We start from the raw sequence: 19,632 nt of genomic DNA on the forward strand, positions 1-19,632 counted from the left end.
TTTTGTCATTCTACAAGACTTTGCTAAAAAGAGCAAAGTTTAAAAAAAATTTGCAAAAGTTTCTTTTGTTAAATGCCAAACAAAAATTTCCATCATATTATTTTCTTTTAAACGGTTCCATATTTATTTTTTTTTGGGGGGGGGGGGGGGGAATTGGCACCCTGACATTTTATGCCCTGAAAACGATCTATTTAGGTCATGAGTTTGAGAAGTTTTGTTTAGAGTCTTTTTTTGAAAAAAATCATGTGAGTGGAGGCCATATTTATATACATTTAAAGATCGTTTTTAGCATATATAAATTAAAAAAAATAAAACAAACTGAAACTACGAGCAACATCATAACTTAAAACGAACAGAAATTTTACGTATATGAGAGAGTATGTCCCCTCCTCAAGACCTTGCTCTTTACGTTAAAGTTTTTAAGAACTTTTAATAAACCTAATTATTCTGCTTAAACGGCCCATGTGTTCCCGGTGTCATTCTTAAGGAATTAGGATAAAAAGTCACATTTTCGGCTTGAGGAGGGAGCAAACCCCTCATATACGTAATAATTTCTGTTCGTTTTAAGTTTTGACGTTTCTTCTTACTTTTAGTTAAAAAATCTTGTTTATCATTTAATTTCTGATTGTTTTTAAATAATGCCGAGAAATCCAGCTCCCTCTCCATGGAAAATTTGTTCCCCCCCCCCGGTATTTTCAGTGGTGGAAGCTAAGTTCAACATCCAGCTTTATTAGGGTGACACAGAAAGTATCCACGACCCCTTCCCTCTCCTGGTCCCGTTCTACCCAATCCCTGATTATTTCCCCCTCCCTTCCCAACACTGAACTACATACCCCAGGGATTCACTCTTCGAACGGCCCCTCCACCCCAGGATTCTGCTCATGTCCAGTCACCCCACCCTTCAAGACCACTATACTTCACTCTGACTCTCCCCCAACCCCCTTTTACTCATATTCCTCCCAGAAACACACACCCTTGCAACTCCATTTTACTTCCTTGCCCAAAAAAAATCCTCCCCAGTCTCCCGCAAACCAATGATTTCTCGACAAACCTAAATCACTATTCGCACCATGGCAATCACAAAGTAACAGTTGTTTAAAAGATTGTCTGAATTCTATTGTACTTCCCTGCCAAGTTAATAATATCCCAGTAAATTGTGCGCTGTCCTCATTTTCTATTTGGCCCGGTTTAATCACCCTTTATAATCCTGCTTCCCAATCCTGCTCAGTCTTCATACCGAAAATGATGGCTCTCCTCCCCCAGATTCACGTTCCTCTCATTCTTTGCTGGCTCCCACAATTAACACACAAAAAACTGCCAGCTTTAGTAACTGTTTTACTTTCCAAAAATTCCTTGTTACGAACACCGAAAGCCAGAATCTCGACAAATTAGTCGAACTACAGGCCCACTCTCAAGTACACAAAATTGATGTAATTGCTGTAAAAAAGGTTCAAGCACAGAGCCTTGACCTATTGAAAATTAATAACTACTCTTAATTCATAAGACTTCGTCCTTCTGACCATTCCCTAGGCAAAAAGGGATTTGGAATATTATTATTTGTAGTTGATTGTCTTTTCCCAAATTAATTCATGCCCCCAACCTTTCAGATTATGATGAAATCATTTGGGTAAGTGTGAGACCCAAAGTATTACCACGCCCTTTTAGTTTTATTGTGTTTTGCTGCTTTTATTATTCTCAAAATCACAATGTTTCACAAAGACAGGGACTCTACCAGAAATTGTATAGTAATGCCGACTTTGTCCTCTGCAAATTCCCGAACGCTGGTATTTTCCTAGTAGGTGATGCTAATGATCTAAAGTTAAATTCCCTTTTTGGCTCCTATAATTAAAAAAAAAGGTAGGTAGGTAGGTAGGTTTTATTTTTTCCACAATATAAACATAAATAAAAATGACACTAAAAATCAATTAATGCAACAAAAAGAAAGTCCTAAGGACTTGTGCTGCAAATTCCTGTTATGATTTATATCCTATAAATAAATATCTAAACATAACAACTCATGATTATCCACCTAGACAATCTTATATATTAAAAAACAACAACACATGCACATGAAGACTATACAACAAAAAAGTCCTATTAATTATTTTTTGCCGGTTTCAGCCCCAACCCCATCCCAAAAAACTGCAAAAAAAAAAATCAAAAGCATCCCGCCCTTCAAAATCTATTAATCCAATAAAACAATTTCAATTTATTTTTAAATCCGTATATAGTGACAGACTGCTAGCCTGCCGATTATTCCAAACAGAAGGCCCCAGATTATAAACCATATATGATGATCTGACTGTTTTTCTTTTTTCATGGCTTAAAAGTTGTGAATTTCTTGTATCATAATCATGGTGCTCCTGATTCATGGGAATATAATCATGAAAATACTCAGGGCATATATGTTTCATGCTTTGGAACACAAAAATTGATACCTAGTAGTCACAAATCTGACCAACATTTAAAACATTACACCAGGAAAAGCTAGCAATAATTTTGGATTCAACCTGTTCTTTTATGTCCAACATCAATCGAATGCTTTTATTTTGCAAAATCTGGATCCTTTTATAATAAGAAGAAATTGCTGGCCCAATGAACGCGACCGTATCTATATAATGATGAACAAAGGAATAATAAATGATTTTAAAAATCTTGAATGGAAATGGTTTTTTTTTTACACGTCTCCTAGAATTCCTAGACCCCTACCAATTTTTGCACCAATAACATACAATGCTTTTTCCAACTAATATTATTATCTAAATACAACCCCACATACCTAATTTCAAAAACTCCTTTAATGGGTAAACGTCAAAAAAAAATATTTTATTGTTATTATGAAGTAACCTACCTGTTCTACTAAAAACAATGTAATTTGTTTTAGATGCTTTAACTGCCAGGGAACTGTCAACTGTAAAACTACGTAAATGTTCAAGTGCTAAGTTAGCCTTATGTACAACCTCCACCAAACAACTACCAATTACTGTTATTGCAGTGTTGCCCACGAAAGAGGTCAGCGCCTCTTCTCCAATATGTGAAGCCAGCAAATTAATTTAAATAAGATAAAGTAGAGTTTCCAACACGTAATCTTGGGGCACTCCACACTTAAAACCGAACTCTCTGCTTAATATATCTGGTAAAGCAATTCTGCAAAAAGAGTTAAAGGAACCAGATTATTCTCAAGAGTTTTATAAACAAAACTTAAAAGATGATGTACTACACGACTAGTGGAATGTTTACATCTGAAACTGAGCTGGTCATCATACAACATTTTCTTTGAATCCAAAAAATCATGTTATGTCATGAAAAATATCATCTCATGAAAAAAAAGTCAAGAGTTACACGGATCGGAGAGGTCCCCATCATTGTGTAAAGGTATGAGTTCTGACCATTTCAGTTCTGACAGGAAATGGCCTTTAGCAATTGACACATTTATTAAATAAACCAGTACCAGCAAAAGATATACCAACTCAAATTTAAAAGCCTAAAGGTTCAATCCATCTACACCAGAAGTATTTTATTTAAGATCACAAACAATTTTTTAAAATTCTTCTACAATACATGGTACAATTTCAAACCCATTATGCATGCTCAAAGGATGGATGTTAAAATTGTCAGCACCACCACCTCTAGACACTTCATTCTTTATATCATTACCAATATTAGAAAAATAATCACCCATATAATTTGCTATTTCCAATTTATCATCAATAATTCTATGATTGATTTTTAAATCAGTTATACTTGTATCTTTCGTTCACATCCTATAACTTCATGGACAATTTCCCAAGCATCTCTTATACTACCTTCCTTATTCTTTAAAAGGTTTAAATAATGCTCATTCTTTGCATATCTTCTTGATTTATTTACATAGTTTCTTAACTCTTTAAACTCACTTAAAATCACTTCAGATGGGTAATTGAGATATTGGCATGTGCAAAACTAACACATTCCTTCATTCCATTGTATTATGCTGTGTCTTCTAACCAAAAGTTTTGCTGTTCAGCATCTTTGCCTCCATTCCAATGTGATTTTTTCTGTTTCTTGTTCCAAGCCCTTTTCTTTAGCTGTTTCGAGCAGCTTGTTATCTTGTGTAATTTTGCATGAATGTTTAAACAGTTTGTGGTAACAAATTGTAAGTAAGTAGTGACACAGCTCAAAATAAACCTAAAATCTCCAAAATAGAATTTTCATATCAATAGACATATAAAAAGATTTGGCTAATTGCGTTGATTCCAAATGTGTAAGATTCATTAAGTTTGGTGTTACCCATCAAAAGCTGAATTACCTGAGAAAATTTGTTACAATTTAAGAAAAAAGAAAAAAACACTCCCTAAAAGTTAAAGAATCTTAATGATAATTTCACCATCAGATACAATATTGGACAACCCCATTGTAGAAATTTCAAGCTCCCATCCAAAATGTGGAATATTTGAATTTTTTAACAGATAGCAACTGACATCAATGAAATCAAATAAAACAAAAATTCATGGAGAATAAATAATATAAGCCATGTATTTAACCTATAATGAGGTGGCATAAAAGATTATTTCTAAAATTAGAAAAAAAAACCAGTTTTATGGCTTAAAGTTCTGCTCAATCAACAGGAATTGTCTTTTCAGAACTAAGGCCAGAGAAAAAGAAACTGATAACCAAATAATAAAGCACCCAAAAATTTCAAGACAAGGTACTTCAAAATACCTTTCTGGTAGGCACTTCAAAATACCTTCCTGGGACATACTTTAGCCTGTAGACACATCCCTGAAAGTTTCATTTTCCTAGCCTAACCTCTTCCAAAGATAGCCAAAAGTAGCTAAAGTAAAATTTTACCCCTACTTTACCTTAAAAATGCAGTTTAAATAGTAATCTCAACAAATATATACTATATAAAAGGCTATAGTATTGGCCTAATCATTCTAAATTTTTTTCAACTAAAAATTATAGGATGGTTTAGAAACTAGGCCTGTTTGATATAGTATTATTTGACAAACTCACCAATGTGATAGCTGCCTTCCTAAAAATCAACCTTTTTAATAACCAAAAAACTTTTTTCTGACTCCTTATGAAGCTTAGCCTATGCAAGACCGGCCTAGAACATCAAAAACCCTTTAGATCCTAAGAAATATGCATAAGATTACTTACAGGTCACTGAAAAGCTAAGATTATTTCCACTATTTACAGTTTCCTTGTCTTTTCTCTAGATTAAATAAAAAAAAACAAGTTTTTTCAACTGAAAGTAAGGAGCGACATTATAACTTAAAACGAACAGAAATTACTTTGTATACGAAAGGGGCTGCTGCCTCATCAACGCCCCGCTCTTTACGCTAAAGTTTGACTCTTTCTCTCAGCTCTTCTTTTTAAAATAGTAAAAAACTTTAGCGTAAAGAGCGGGGCGTTGATGAGGAAGCAGCCCCTTTCATATACGAAGTAATTTCTGTTCGTTTTAAGTTTTAATGTCGCTCCTTAATTTCAGTTGAAAAAACTTGTTTTTTTTATATTTAATTTCTGAACGTTTTTGAATCAATACATGTTTTGATTTTGGCTCTCCGCAGAGGAATTTGCATATTTTTTTTTTTTTTTAGCTAAATGGCTTTCTCATAATTTTGATCGAATGATTTTGAGAAAAAACGAGCGGGGAGGAAGCCTAGTTGCCCTTTAATTTTTGGGTTAATTAAAAAGGCATCTAGAACTTTTAATTTTTTACGAATCTTTTTATTAGTAAAAGATATACGTAACTTATAAATTAGCTTACGTAAAGAATTTTTTATTCTCATGTTTTTATTACACATATGAGAGGGTTCACCCCCTCGTCAGTACCTCTCTCTTTACACCAAATCTTAAATTTTGATCTTAAAACCCTGAATCACAAAAGCCGTAGAATAAATAGTTGACATTACTAAAAAAACTTTATCGTAAAGAGCGAGGTATTAGGAGGAGGTGAGCCCCTCATATGGGTAATAATTTCTGTTCGTCTTTAGTTTTAATGCTGCTCCTTACTTCCAGCTGAAAAAAACTTTTTCATATTTACTTTTTCTTTGTTTTTTTTTAATAATGCTAGTAAATCCTGCGCTCCCTTCATAGAAATTTTCTTCCCCCATAACAAATTCCTCGACGGAAAGTTCCCCCAGTATATCCCCCTCTTCTCAACCCCTCCCCCAACCAAAAAATCCTCCTGAAAACGCCTGTACACTTCCCAATAACCATTACTATATGTAAGTACTGGTCAAAGTTTGTAACTTGTAGCCCCTACCACGGGGACTGTGGAGGAGTAAGTCGTCTCCAAAGACATAGTTATAAGGTTTTTCGACTACGCTGAATAAAATGGCTATCTCAGAATTTTGATCCGTTGACTTTGGGAAAATAATTAGCGTGGGAGGGGGCCTAGGTACCCTCCAATTTTTTGGGCCACTTAAAAAGGGCACTAGAACTTTTCATTTCCGTTAGAATGAGCCCACTTGCAATATTCTAGGACAACTGGGTCGATACGATCACCCCTGGAAAAAAAACAAACAAACAAATAAACACGCATCCGTGATCTGCCTTCTAGCAAAAAATACAAAATTCCACATTTTTGTAGATAGGAGCTTGAAACTCTACAGTAGGGTTCTCTGATACGCTGAATCTGATGGTGTAATTTTCGTTAAGATTATATGACTTTTAGGGGGTGTTTCCCCCTATTTTCTAAAATAACGCAAATTTTCTCAGGCTCGTAACTTTTGATGCGTAAGACTAAACCTGATGAAACTTATATATTTAAAATCATCATTAAAATGCAATTCTTTTGATATAGCTATTGGTATCAAAATTCCATTTTTTAGAGTTTTGGTTTCTATTGAGCCGGGTCGCTCCTTACTACAGTTCGTTACCACGAACTGTTGTTGTTGTTGTTGTTGATTCCAACGTTTTTGGAGCATGAATCAGCTCCGTCACGTACGTATCAATCTTGTCCAGACAATGTGTATGGAGAATTTTTAAGAAACGATGACTACTTTCAGATTAGTGAATCACTTAGAATCGTTAATTGCAGATTCTTTATTGGTGGGAAACCATTTTTTCCACTAGTATAGCCACCTACGTCAGACCACCCTAATTAATTCTATAGTATTTACAGCCGTAAATTACAATTTACATTAAAATTCGTGGGAAACACATTAAACTTATACAATATATTGAATACATTAACAAATATTTGACTTGATACAACATGACCCAAGACTGTTAAAGCACATCGAATAAACTTGAAGTTCTAATAAACAACCCAGTGCAGAAACAGACACCCTACGAGCCCACGGAGGGGCGGATGAATGACCCACCACCGCACGGAAAGTAAAGGCACCAAAGAGCTTTAGAACTTTTCTTTTTAATATTTCACGCTGGATATAATACTTTTTACACGACATTATAACATGGCGGACATCTTCATATACATCACATACAATGCAATTTGGGGAGTCAACCAAATTCCATTTAAAGAGAACAGAATTCACTTTAGCATGGCCAGATCTGATTCGAAATATTGTTGTGGCAATTTTCCTCTCACTGTGAATTAGGTCCAATGGAGGAGGCTTAAAATCATATAGATCCAAGATTGTATTAGTGGACTTTCTTGTGAAATCAGCTTTCTCATCAATTGCGGATTTGGCCTCATAACCCTGAATATATTCACTCAGGGACAAGTTTACATCCAACAATTCACCATTTCAGCAAGCCCATTTTGCCATTTTGTCAGCTGACTCGTTCCCAGGAATACCTGCATGTGCTGGGACCCATGTAAGTTGTAGATCATAACCATGTATTAGAAGGTCATCAACTATTTTTTCAATTTGTGCAGCAGTTTCTTTGGCATCATTTCGTTTCATAGCTAAGTAATTTAACACAGATAGAGAATCAGAACAAATCAAAAAGCTACCAACTATACCGTTTGACTTAATATAAAGAAGTGCTTGATAAATAGCAATCATTTCTGCAGAAAAAACAGTAAGCTTGTCAGGTAGCTTAAATCCGCAAGAAGTACCAGTTGACGGGACTACAAAAGCGCAGCCTACACCCATTTCCGACTTAGATCCGTCAGTATATATGTGAGTAAAGTCAGTCCATTGCAGAGTCAGCCTATACCACTCTAATTTTAAAATTATTGTTCCTGAATCACTAATTCTATTATCTAGAGCTAAATTAATTACATTACCTATTCCGTTGAAGCGTGAGGAAAGGTCATCTATATTTGGGGTTGGAACTAGGCCTGGAAGGCCAGCATTACTCATCAGACAAGAATATTTATAGACTGTAGGGGAAAACCTTGGTCTAAACTGGAGATCTTGATTCCATGTAGCAATGCATTCTTTATAAACAATATGATTTGTTGATCCCATTTTTTTTAGAAAGTAACGGGCTTGAAGATTATTTCTTCTCCTCTGAAGTGATGTGACGCCAAGCTCACAGTAGAGGGCTGGGGTGGGGGTGGTTTTTAAGCAGCCTAGAGCTCGTCGGAGAACTTGATTAAAAGCTGAATCAAGTTTCTGGAGGTTGTGCTTAGTTGCTTCCCTATAGAACATGCTACCATAGTCCAGTTTGCTGGTGATTGTTGCTCCAATTAGTTTTGAAACACAAGAATATGGGGCTCCTCTTTTAGAGAGGCAGATTGCATTGAGAAAGTTTGCCCTACTTCTCAGGTTACCAACAAGATAGTCGATGTGGTTAGTCCATAGCAACTTTGAATCCAGTAAGACTCCTAGATAGCAAAATTTCTCTGCATGTTGGATGTCCACTCCTGCTAAAGACACAATGGGGGGTTGAACATTTGTTCGATTTTTCCTTGAGAAAAGAACACTTACTGACTTCTCTGTTGAAAATGACATGTAGTTTTCCATTGTCCAATTTTCTAAGTAATACAGGGCTTTTTGGACTGAAGCCTTAAGGCATCCCCTATCTCGAGAGGAGGCAGCTACTGCAATGTCATCAGCATATAAGTATAGTTTACAACCCAGTATCGTATCTAAGTTTATATCGTGACAATATACTAAAAACAATAAAGGACTTAGTACCCCTCCTTGGGGGAGACCCACATTATTTGGAGCACTAAAAAAGCCAGACGAATGATTTTCTAAAGTTATTTCTATTTTCCTCTCAGTCAAGAAATTACCAATCCATTCCACGATTTGAGGGCTAATATTTAGCTTCTTTAGTTTTGCCATTAGAGTAGGGATATTCACTCTGTCAAATGCTGAAGTCATATCAAGGAAAACAGCTAGAGTTTCTTTTCCTAGGCGGAATCCCTGTTTTATTTGATTTTCAAGCCTCACAAGACAGTCTATTGTACTGCGTTGGGGCAGAAAGCCTAGTTGTTCTGGCTGAACTACTTTCTTAATTTCTGGTAGAACTTTCTTTTTTATCAGTCTCTCCATTAGCTTGCAGAGGCATGAAGTCAAGGCAATTGGGCGATATGATTTTGGGGATGTAGGGTCCTTTTGGGGTTTCAGGATTGGTATTATTGCAGCTTTTTTCCAAAGCGATGGGACATAACCTTCCTTGATGGACCTATTAAACAAAGTTAAGACAGAAGCCTTAAGCAGGGGGGACATGTTGGACAGCATCTCATTGTGAATCCTGTCTGGACCCATAGCCCCTGGTTTTAATTTTTTAATAATCGTATCAATATCCTGTTCTACAAGTTCAATATCATTCTTAGGGAAGACCTGTGTAGGTTGCATAGTGGGTCGGTTTTGAGTAGAAAGTTGTGGAGGAATGTTTGCAATTAGATACTCTTTCAGAAGTTTTATTTTCTCGGGTGTTGTGGCGGCAGTGGTTCCGTTGTGTATCATGAAGCCAGATATTGGGGAAGACATTTGTCCAGTGTAGACTTTCCAGTTCCTCCACAACTCTTTGATTGATGTAGTCTTCGTAAACTTTGTCTCAATTAGAGTCTTCCATCCATTCTTGATTTCTTGGGGAACAATTTTCCTAAAGATGGCTTGTTTTGCATTCATTTCAATTTTGTTTGTAACTGTAGGATTTCTTCTAAACTTGTTTCTTGCCGTGTTTCGTTCCTTATAAGCTTTTTGGCATGCAGCATTCCACCCTGGTGTGGAGTTTCTAGATTTTCTTTTAAGTTTTACATACCCAAATACCCTTTCACTAGCATTCACCATAACTTGAGTTAACTTCTCATTAAGCTCCTCAACAGAGGTAGGTAGTTCAACATCCGTCAGATCCGAGTCTACCTCTCTCTGCCATTCAGGCCAGGACTCCTTGCGGAACTTCCAACTCACCGACTTCATTAACTGAAGTCTATAAGCAGAAAAATTAAGCACTGACATTACTGGGAAATGATCAGAGTCAAAGGGTGACGGTATAACAACCTCAAAGTCAACTGAAAGGTCTAAAGAAGCAATTGTTAAATCTATAGTAGAAGTCTTCCCATTTAAGGGGTTTAGCCTAGTACCTAGATCTATTGGAGTGATAAGACAAACCATATTTTGAGGATCAGTAATAAAATCTGCCAGTAAATTAGAATTATGATTTGGAGAAGATGTTGAGTCCCACATTGGGTTATGAAGGTTGAAGTCACCAGCAATTATTTTCCTCTCTTTACATTTCTGAAAAGCATCTTTAAACTGCTTAAAATCAAAGTCAGTTGCAGTCCTGTTATAATAGTTGATAACGGATATCCAGTTATCCGTTCCATCCTCTTTGACAGATATAATCCCAATTTCATTTTTTCCTGGGGTAAAATCATCTACTATTTTAAACGGGATATTATCCTTAACTAAAGTCATAAGTCCTCCCCCTGGTCCTGTCTTCCTATCCCATCTAGCCATGCTATAGCCTTTAAAATTTGGGGAAGTTTTCTGTTCATTCAATAAAGTTTCCTGAATTAGTACAATATCTGGCTTACTCCTCACTAGAAGGTTTTTCAATTCTACTACCTTTGATTTTCCCATTCCCCTAATGTTTAGTTGGATTACCCTTGTAGTCATTCTTTGATTTTTTGTTTATGAACACGCTTATTTAATGTCTTTTTCTCTGGAGAGGACAAAATTTTCTTTGGAACAAAGTTATCTTCATCCATACCATCCTCTGAGTCTGTTTCATTTCCAGAAACAAAGGATTCAGATTTCTTCAGTGAAGACAGGATCTTCTGTACCTCTGACTTCGAGCTTTTGCTTAACTTTACACTGGAAGCAATCAGTGAGCACAATGATGACACTACTGTGGTTAGTTGGTCTATTTTTTCTCTCAGTAAGACAACTTCCTTGTTAATTGGTTCCTGTATTTTTGCTTCTGGTGGGATTGAAGGGTGAACAAGGACTGGAAAATTTTCAAAGTTTAAAGCTGGTGGTGGTGTGTGCAGAGTCTTCCCTTTGGTGTCAGTGAAAGCTTGAACTGCATCTTTGAATGATATACCTTTTGTGACTGACGTTTTCAGAATTGCAGCTCTAAACTTGTAATCCTGGCACTCTTTACTGAGGGCAGTGTGCTGTCCATTACAGTTTGCACATCTTACTTTTTGTTCATTTCTGTTTTTGTTTAACTCAGGGCAAGCTGTCATGGGGTGATTATCTCCACAAATACCACAAGTATCTTTACCCCAACAGTTTAGAGAGTTATGGCCAAATTTCTGGCACTTGAAACATCTCAACGGTTTTGGTATGAACTGTTTCACCACAGTGAGGGCACTCCATATAGGAATTATTGTAGGAAAATCCATTTCTTGAGAGAAGTCAACATGTATAGTGTAGCTAGTGTATGGTTTACCATCTCTAGATGTGGGATGAGGGTTTAGTACAGTTGCCTTTGTAACCTGTTCTACTTGCTGAATCTCCTTACAGAGTTCTTCAGGAGTAGCTAAGTCCCTGGGGACGTATAGTACTCCTTTTCTGCTTGAGTATAACATATTTGCTGGCTTCATTTCAAATTTGATCACTATATTATTCAATGTGAGATCCCTTATGCCTAAGATCTTATTAGCTATGTCTAGATTTTTTGGAACAACTTCAAGAGAGCCTCTAGGACCTATTCGTGGGAGTATTTTCCCATAATCATTTCCTAGAGCTACAGCCAATCTATGCCCTAGATATCCAGCAGAAGTCTTTGATAGAGGGACTAGCATACCCTTGTCATTAGTGTCAGTAATTTTTGTCATATCATGACCTTTAGCCAACAAATTTGGTACAGTGGGTCCACCTCTAACTCCCCCACAACCTCCACCCTTCCCAGGACTACCAGGAACCATTACGTCTTTCACGTGACAAGCTTACTTTGCAGAGAAAAAAAAATAAATAAAAAAATAAAAAAGTGAATGCACAAATACGATTAAACAGACCTCAATAAAGTAAAAAGAGAGGCAAAAATACAAGCAAATAAGGGCACTATATACAACACATACATACAAGTAAGCAATATTTCATATGGCACAAAATCTCAAGGAGATAAAAGAGCCTAAAAGGTGGTCTGAATATCAACCATACAGTCCCTTCACTGTTTTGCATCTACCAAAATTCAATACACTTTTTCACCTTCACATTAATTTGTTATTTTTGTTTTTTCAACCATCAAAATCTTCAGGTATTACTAATTTCTACAACTTGAATTGTTGCCAAGCAGCGATTTAACAGCACTTAAATTGATTATTTTGAACTTGTATCACTAATCCCAAGTTGAATAATTGCAGTTTAACCACAAAATGTTTTATTCAACCATGTTCTTATAGGCTACCAATTCCAATAGACTAGAGAACTTTATTATGACTTTTATATTCCTGTGTAATTCTTAAATTACTTTCTTCTGTTTCTTTCAATATCTTTTCCCGTACCTTGGTTTTTCAAATATTTTTCACCACGAACTGTTTGATAACGATTTCCCGTGTTTATCCATTTAAAAAAATATGTAACAATGACGTCACTTGTCCTCAATAATCTTTTTTTTTCGGGGTTAGAAAGTGCAAGCCCGCGGACAAGAATCCTGAGCATTTGAGGGAGTAATCCGAGTAACCTCTGAGTTGCGTTTGATTCAGTTTTCAAGTTGACTCAAACCAGCATTCTGACGTTTTATTTACGATTCTGAGTTAACTTTTTGCGTTCGATTTGTAAAAGTTGACTGAAAGTTAAGGCCTTTTTTCGCGTCAACCAAAGAGACTGTTTGAGCTCAACCACTCGGTGTGGTTGAGCTCAACCGCTGTTTTTGCGTGAAACAGGGATAAACCAGGTTGTCATGAAAAGTGTTTTTGCGTGAAACAATCGATTGGTTGAACTCTAATTTAACCAGAACTGTCATTGTTTTTAACCTTAGGGTTCTACCATTTATTATTGTTGGTTGAACTTTTCAGGCGTAGATTTCGAAAAGAAGAATTTGTAGGCTATAAATCAGTGTACATAAAATAAGGATTATAAGCTGACAAATAAAATTCTAGCCACTTAAAAGTATAGTTTAATTGTGTTTTTTTGTATTAGGGCTATTTGGATAAGTGTTGGGTTATATCCTGCAATTTGATTCACATAGGCCTTAAGACAGTAAGTCAAGAGTTTGAATTTGCTTTTGAAAACTTATGTAGATACTTGGAAATCTTTGTTTCATCCTTTTGATGCCCTAGGCTGACCTTGGCTCGGTAATTTGGGGTCAGAGATAAAACCTTGATGAAGCAAGACCCTAGTGGTTATAAAGCATTGTTTATCCAATTACTATTCTTACTAGATGCTTCAAAATGTGTTGCATCTTTGTCAGAATTCTTTACATTTCAGCCTTACCCTATAGGGCTATGGATAAATTTTCAGGTCAAACTCTAGTTTGGCTACTGTTTGCTATCTTAGAAATGGGTTAGGTCAGGAAAATAGAACTTCCAGTAATGAATCCAAAGGAATAAATATGTAAAATTCTAGTTTAGCTAATTTTCACTATCTTGGAAAGGGAATAGGTTACAAGAATGACACTCAGTAATTGATCCAGGGTCAAAAACACACTCTGGGAAGGTACTGCCAAGCTTCTATGTCAACCCTTTTCTGATTTCTAAGTCTTAGAAAATTGCTTACTCAAAAAGTCTATACCTATACTATTGAAATGTTGACAAAACGAGATTTACCTTAATTATCAATTATCAGTTTCTTTTACTCTGGCTTTAGCTCTGAAAATGCAATTCCTTTTATTTGAGTAGCATTTTAAGCCATATTAGGGTTTTTTTCAAAATTTAGTAATTGTACTTGCATATCTTTAAAACCTTATAAAGTGGATTGAGGAAAGCTGTGAAACAGTTTCTTTGTACTCCATGTAAGCAGACCTTCCCAGGATATACTTTAGCCTTTAGACCTATCCCTGAAAGTTTTTTTTTCTAATTTCACCCCCTGGTGCTCTTTTGCACATTGTATAAATTGTGAAGAAATGCCTGCCCCCTTATTTAACAGAATTGGCTAAAAGTCTTAGAAGTATCTTATATCAACATACACCTGATACAGTTTAATTTTTTAGAGATGACACAGAATAGCATTAAAGCTGAGTATTTGCTTTGCAAAAAATGTGTCCCTTCTGTTGTAAAGCATTTTGGATAGACACTAATCTAACCATGGGCGTATTGCTGTTGCAAGCGGTTTTGCTTAAATGAGTTTTTGGAAAACAAATAGCAAATGTAAATTTGCTTTTTTTATTATTTAAGACTAGAATATCACAAAGCTATGCAATCACATTGCTTGTATCTTAAGTAAACACAATCCCTGACGGAGTTTTGTTGATATCTGTCTTAAAATTAATTTGTCTAAATAAAATATATTGTTTGTGGACAGTAGAGAAAATGGCAACAACCATTAATTGAGTTTTTTTTTCAATATTTTTTTTTTTCAAATAATAGTTCTCTGGTCACATTTGTGTTCCTTGCTAAGTTGTTGGCACTCTGGTTGTTGCATGTTAAGTAAAGCAATCCCTGCTGGAGCTTTGTTGACACCTGCCTTAAAATAACTTGTCCGAGTAAAATACAATGTGTATTGAAGATTAGTGAAAATGGCTGTAAATCCATCTTGTTTTTGTTTTTTCATTTTTTTTTAAATTGTTGTTTTACTCTGGTCATAATAATGTTCTTGGCTAAGTGGAAAGCACTCTTAGTAAGAAATCCTTTGTCCATAGGGTACAGGTTTGATTCCTGGTATTGCCAGTTTATTTGTTGGGGGTCAGTGATGTTAGACAGATTTAAACCAGCTCTAAATAGGCAAATGGAGAAATATGCATAAGGTAAGCAGGAAGGGTGTACAAAAGCACAGGATTTCTAGCCTCCAGCCCTTAATTGCAATTCTTGGCCAAAGGGTGACAAAGTGTAAATTAGCACTGCCAGTTTAGACCTTGATGTATCAGTGCTGCCATACTTACTTACTTGCACTATCTAAAATCATTTAGACAATCAGCTAACTGTCTCAAAGCACAATTAATACTGAATAGTTTTTGGGCCTTACTGACTTTCCCTTTATAGCAAAGGTTTATTGTTGTGTATAATGTAGATATTTTAAAGTAATAAATCATTAAGAAGTCCCTTTTAGTTTTATCAAGTTTTTGAGTAATAAACCTTTTTAATTACCTTAATATTTATTCAGGTCCTTTACTATTGGCTGCCCTTTATATTACACTATTGATTGAAATATATTGTGGTCACTAAAAATTTGGATAATCCAACCTATTTTACCACCTTAAGGTTGTTTACAAAGGTGTACAAACTATTTAAGTACTGACTTAGCTACAGAAAACTTCTAGATATAATAAAATGTAAGCAAGATGGTTCTTACTTTGACCATATCTATGGAAGCACTAATGAGAGAGTGGGGCATTTGATGAATTTGTAGAATTGAGTGAGATGAGAAAAGAAGTGTAGGTTTGATGAGAGATGGCTGGTGAATGTGGTGAGGGATGAATGTTTTGCAAGATTTAAAAATTTTGGACAACTTCTCACGTTGACAGTAGAGTGCAGAAGTAAAATTTTGTAATTTTTTTTCTTTGTTCCTGTTATGTTAGACAATGCCGAATATTCTAAAGTGAAGTTTCTTTTTTGTTTTGAATTATCGTAGCCCTAGGGCTTTAGTGCAATACAAATTACTAATGTTTAATCACTTTCTTTAAACAAACACAAAGTCTATGTCTCCTAGCTTTAACAAAGTCAAATGTAATTTTAAGACCAGGGATTTCAAAGTAGGTCAAATGAACTTCTGGTTAAAATGAGCAATTTATGAAACATCTAGATTAAAAAAAAGTCTTTTAGAAAACAAAGAAGACAATAGAATAAAGAAAAGTACCTTATATCATAATTGTTGTGCACTCTTAAGATAGAAATGATCAAAGCTTCAATAAAGAATCTGTTTTGTTTAAACAGACAGAAGGGACAAACCTCCAAGCTTTGACAAATACAATCTCACTTTGTGGCTCCTATCTTTTCAAAGGGGAGTTTCTTTGGATTTTTTCTATCCAACTAAAACCAAAAAGGATAGCATGATATACGAGTGACCTTCCAATTACCCTACATAGCAAGAGAAAATCATCAAGTTGGGCTATGCTTTATCTCAATCCCCCTCCCAATGTGCAGAAATATGGCTCAAATCTCATATTTCAATGCACTTAACCTGCTGTCACCTCTTTTTCTAAGTATTGTTTGTCACATTTGTTTAATTTACAGCTACATGGGATGAAGTTAGAGAGACAGATTCACAAAACAAATGGAAAATAGGACATTTCAGCAATAGATTTTTATATTGGGAGGACTGAGGGGTAAAGTTGAGCAAAGTTGTATATAAAATGTGTTACCAACTATTGTTCTAAACATTATGAAGCATCAATTATTTTTTTTATTATGTTTCTTTCTCTTCAGGTCCTTCTCTAGGGCTTTACCAAATCAAACATTCTCTGCCTGGAAAAATTAGCAACAAGCTATAGTCTATATACATAGGCTTATGTTATTTAACTATGAATATGGAATCTATATGGCAATCAGGAACTGGATACAGGCTAAAGCAAGTAAAAAAAAAACTTCCTTAGTTAGCTCAGGAGACTTAATAGATTACTCTTCTGATAATTGCCTATCATACATAATTTAAATATTTACCCCTGTACAGTAGGGCGTTAAAACAATCTCTCAAAATGTAAGATACAGTATATTTAGATATGATGCTGATTTAATTCCAGGATTCTTTGTTGTAGTTTTCATAATTTTGTTGATAAAGTTTTATATATTCATCATATTTTATTTTATGTCATTAACATTAGCAAAACTTAACTTCTCAATAGAACTTGAATGTAGTGGCTATAATGCACAAGTACTGCAAAAATCTTACAATACATTATGTGTTATGGTAACTGTTCAGTGAGAAAAAAAGTATTTTCCTAGTTTAGCTTAATTTGTTATATTTCTGCACTTATCAGAAATATTTTGTTAATTTTAGGCAGCTCTCCCCCCCCCCTCAGAAAATTCTTACACATTTGCTGGTTTATACTTAGCTAGTATTCTACTGAAAACAAAAATTAATATATATTTTGTATTGAAGAAACATAAAGCCCTTTGGATTTTTTTATTAAGATTAAGCAGTTTGCTGTTTTCTTTTGATTATAGAACTGCACTTAATTTTTTATGATTTTATTAAATTTGAGTTAATTCTAACAAATAGCTGTTCTTTAGGTTATAAAAGAGCTATTAGATTGTTATATTGCAGACATGTTGGGTATGAAGCATTAGGACCAGAGAATGACATTATAATTTGACTTCAAAGCAACTTCTCTGTTTCTAAGCCAAATAAAATTCTAGATAAATATTGCTCTCTGAATTCAGGGTTCTTATGTTTTGAGTAAGGTATTGATAATCAAATGGAATTTTTGGTCTTTATATATATATATATATATATATATATATATATATATATAAGATTTTTTTCAAATCAGTTAGGTAGGCCTACTGTTCTTTTGTTAGGCTAAGCCTGTAATAGTGCTTTATTGAGAATAGTCAACATTTGTAGGGATTGCAAAAGCTAGCCTGAAGAATATGTTAATACAAATTATGAGGTTAAACTTCTGTTAGGTAAAATTCTAGTTTAGATAAATTTGTATTATCTTGAAAAAGGTTTAGGTTAGGAAAATGAAACTTTTAGGGATGGGTCTAAAGACTGAACTATATCATGGGAAAGTGTTTTGGAGCATTTAACTCTACTCTTTCTCTCTCTTAAAAATGTTTGCCTTAAATCAGCTTAAATCACATTGTCTAATGAAATAAGGATTAAACCCTGTAGAATTGCTGGGTAATGATGATGACAGTTGGAAATCTCAATATTTGGTCCACACCCTTAAAAATGCTTGTGTTATAAAAGTGAAACCCTTGGAAAATAAATCTTCTACTTAAATGACAAGAAAAAAAGTGTTTTTAGTGTCATAACTTTGCTCAATTTCAATTTATGAAGTTTCCAAGATTTGGAGACTTTCAGGAACTACATTTCTTAAATTTAAATATGAAACACTGATATGGCTTAAAATTCTACTCAAATAACAAGAATTGCATTTTCAGAGCCAAAACCAGAGAAACAGAAACTCCTTGTTGAAAATTAAGGTAAGATGTTGTTTTACCAAAAATTTAATAGTTACAGACCAGTCAAGTATGCAAAATTCCCACCCTTAAAAACAGAAGAGGGTTATCACATAAGCTTAGCAATAGCTTCTCAGAGCATGTTTTTAGTAATGGATTAATCACTGAAAGTTTCATTCTCCTAACATAACCCCTTTCAAAGATAGCAAAAAGTAGCTAAACTGGAATTTGACAGGAAATTTAATATATAGCCTGGTAGGCTAGTAGAATTCCAAATCAAAACAAAATTAAGTCAAACTAGAATTTTATCCTCTGTTTCGGGTAGCTCAACAAAGTTAAAGTCTTATCATTTAGGAAATTTTATAAATGATTTTGCTTTTACAGTATGAATACAACATTTTCCAAAATATTACCTGAACAATTTAACCAAAGATTCCACTAATTCAGACCTTCCTATCTCTTCAAATATACCAGAGGATTTTTTAGATCATTTTCAATTCACTCTGACCTCAAATTAATGTGAAATATGTCAAATCCAGAGGAAATTAAGCCAGTACTAAATCATTTAATTATAATAGAATGACACTTTTAGCACTTTACGGATGTTCTATGTTTGAAATCTTTTGCCCAATCTGACAAGTAAAAAGAGTATTTTTGCGAAGCAGTTTTGTTTGAGCTCAACCATGTGTATTGGTTTTCCATTTTTGCGTGAAACATACAAGCTGGTTAAACCAAAACTGCCATTGGTTAAACCAACTGGTTGACGCAAAAAAAGGCCTTTAATGAAAAGTTGACTTTTAACAACTTTTACATTTTGTACGTTCATCTCAAGTTAACTCGGAAAGAAGGCAGAAGTTTCAATTATAGCTAATCACGGAGTATATCTTCAGATGCCAATCCAAGATGAAGGCACCACTTTTGTGTACCAGTGTGGTGAGTTATTGAGCTTGATTTTTTGTTGTTGGGTAGGTTGCACTAAAATAGACTTGAAAACTATGTTATTAGCCTAGTTGAAACTGGCATTTTTCTTGTGTGGATAAGTCGGTTTTTTTCTTTTACTGGGTGGATGGGATAGGTAGATAATAAAATGGTTAAGAAAATCTTATAAA

General features: G+C 34.7%; 1 protein-coding gene across 3 annotated transcripts in view; it reads right to left on the reverse strand.

Annotated features, from left to right (window-relative positions):
- The window catches only part of LOC136026308 (uncharacterized), a 77,024-nt gene extending 64,144 nt beyond the window's left edge, over positions 1-12,880 (reverse strand). For 2 of the 3 annotated variants that reach the window (XM_065702724.1, XM_065702725.1), the window contains exon 1: positions 12,809-12,880. The gene's annotated coding sequence lies outside the window, so the exon portion shown is untranslated. Of the gene's footprint in view, positions 1-5,142; positions 5,229-12,808 lie in introns of those variants that run through there. The other variant, XM_065702726.1, reaches the window with a different exon arrangement.
- Positions 12,881-19,632: the final 6,752 nt, after the last annotated feature.

Source organism: Artemia franciscana, chromosome 4 (genome assembly GCF_032884065.1).
Source record: "Artemia franciscana chromosome 4, ASM3288406v1, whole genome shotgun sequence".
Classification (NCBI taxonomy): Eukaryota; Metazoa; Arthropoda; class Branchiopoda; order Anostraca; family Artemiidae; genus Artemia; species Artemia franciscana.